At 47.4% G+C, this 2,298-nt stretch overlaps 2 protein-coding genes across 3 annotated transcripts in view; one reads left to right on the forward strand and one right to left on the reverse strand.

Annotated features, from left to right (window-relative positions):
• The window catches only part of LOC109465252 (acyl-CoA dehydrogenase family member 11-like), a 38,141-nt gene that overhangs the window by 24,676 nt on the left and 11,167 nt on the right, over nucleotides 1-2,298 (reverse strand). The gene's annotated exons all lie outside the window — the stretch shown is intronic.
• LOC109465267 (protein Wnt-3a-like) overlaps nucleotides 1-2,298 on the forward strand; it is a 31,820-nt gene that overhangs the window by 2,404 nt on the left and 27,118 nt on the right. The window lies entirely within an intron of this gene.

Consider the following 2,298-nt stretch of genomic DNA (forward strand, 5'->3'; position numbering starts at 1 on the left):
ATGCCGTCTTCAGTTGTTTTTTTTTACCTTACTGCGGCACTGATCCTTTATCTTCAAGAAATCAGCCTCCTCCAACATTTTTTGTTTCGGTAGAGCCCTCCGCCCCCCCCCCCTAGCTTTTTCGAATTTGGCGACTTCTGCTCTCCAAACCTATTTAAGTATCAGGAGCGTCCCGTTCGCCGACCAGGTTGCGTTTGCTGATTCCATCGCAAAATGAAAAAAAACGTGGAAAAACAGTGGAAACGAACAAAGTTGGTCAAAACAACGCGATCAAAAAAGCTTGCAGGTCGCACACGGCCAGGATGCTGACCCCGTGACCCCGGAATTATGACGCAAAAACCGGTTCAATAAACCCTTAGCGTTCAGACCAGGTTTTTCGGTGGAAAAACCCCACAAAAACCCCTCAAAAACCACCTCCCGAGGTGGTTTTTCAAAATCGGATTTAAACCCCTAAAAAACCGGTTAATTTGCGTTCACACCAGGTTAAATAAAAACCGGTTTTTGAAAAACCGGTTGAAACCGCTAAATATAAGTCTGGTATGAACAGGGTCAAAGTCTCGTCGGTCGTCTCCCGACACGACATCCTAAGCCGCGAAGCGTGTAGTTGTAGGTCAGAAAAATCCCTCCAGAGATCTGCAGATAATCTCGATCACAATAGGACAGAAGGCGGCCGGGAATTATAGTTTTTAACGCACACCACTTACAAAGTCGCTACTGTTGAAAAGGGAGGTCTGTACATAAAGGCGGGCGAAGTTTAGAGACGAGGACAGGTTTACCGGTCCGGTCAAACTTGCACTTTACTCGCACTTTGAAGATGCGCTTCTTCCGATACCAACTCTCCTGCAACAATAACAAACAAGAGATAAGATCAGGTGCGCGCAGGTGGGCAGGTGGAACAGGTAATGATAGGACAGGTAAGGCGAGATGAGAGTACAGACAGGGATCGGGGCGTCTTACAATTCTAAAGATATGCCGTCAAGGTTGTCCTTTTATCGTCGCATTAATGTCCGGAACAAAAAAAGGACGGTTTCGGCGCAATGACGTCACATGACAGGGACTTCAAAGCACGTGAACTGGTCTTGTGGCATTTCCTGTTTAAATATCATAATTAGAGGCTTGTTGTGTGACTCTGCACCTGTAGCTGGTAGGGATTTTGTGGATCTGCAGCATATCTTATCTAATAATGTCTTCTTACCTCATCACTACTTTGTCGCCAGGAGCGATGATACAGACCAAAACAGATGATTGTATTTTGTGTTTCGTAACCGTTTTCCGGATCATGACACGGAGGGTAGACGCCAAACTTTTACCGTAACGGTTTTTATCTTTTTGTTGCCTTCGCGTGGAAGTCACAACACCGCCGTCCTGACAGCGTTATCATTTCTGGAGAAGCCGGGCTCCTTGAGTTGAAGTTCATGATCGCTGCGCAGTGTCGGTGGTGTGGTGTTCTGTGTCCTTTTCACCCCGTCAGTTCTTCCCCCGACTCCCGGCCAGATAGCCTCATACGGGAGGAATGTAAGTTGTATACAGTCGCACGACTTGGTGGTAAGGAATGGCCGGGAACAAAACCAGCAATGTAGCAAAGTTACCCAGGAGAAGCGCGGTAAAAGGGAGTGACGTGTCACGCATGCCGGGGTCGGCATTGTTGGGGGGCGGTGTGGGTGGGATTGGGTGGTCGGAGAAGTTAGGGGACAACACGAGGGAGGGGCAGGGCGGGGATAGCCTCGACCAGGCTTCGGAAGCGGATGACAAGAGTAGAAATTAGCCAAATACACAGATAACATGCCAGGGGAGTTGGTCCGCCGCTCTCCTTCAGCAGACCAGCTCCCCTGGCATGTTACCAGTCTATCTGGCCAATTTCCACTCTTTCCAGTCGCCTCTGAAGCCTGGTAGAGGCTAGGGTGTGGTGGAGACCTGGTGCTATGGCATAGGGAGAGGTTATCTCCAAGCAGATATCGGGAGGATTGTGTGGAGGAAAACGGGATAAGATAGAGAATGTTACATCTTAGGAGTTTCTGATATTATGATAAAGTTTTAATGATTGCGAGGAAGGGCTACATAGGCATTGGTTTTGTACATTTAAGGGAAAGTCGGTCCTTTGAAGTACAGAATTATGAAAGTAACGGAATCTACAAAATAACGCGATCGTACTCGTAAGAAAATTCAAACTCTACTACTGGATCAGTTAACGGATTTATTTCCGGACGTTTCGAGTGACATCCATCACTCTTCTTCACTCGAAACTCGATGTCACTCGAAACGTCTGGAAATAAATCCGTTAACTGATCCAGTAGTAGA

This window comes from Branchiostoma belcheri, unplaced genomic scaffold (assembly GCF_001625305.1).
Source record: "Branchiostoma belcheri isolate BF01 breed outbred unplaced genomic scaffold, Haploidv18h27 scaffold15, whole genome shotgun sequence".
NCBI classification, from domain to species: domain Eukaryota; kingdom Metazoa; phylum Chordata; class Leptocardii; order Amphioxiformes; family Branchiostomatidae; genus Branchiostoma; species Branchiostoma belcheri.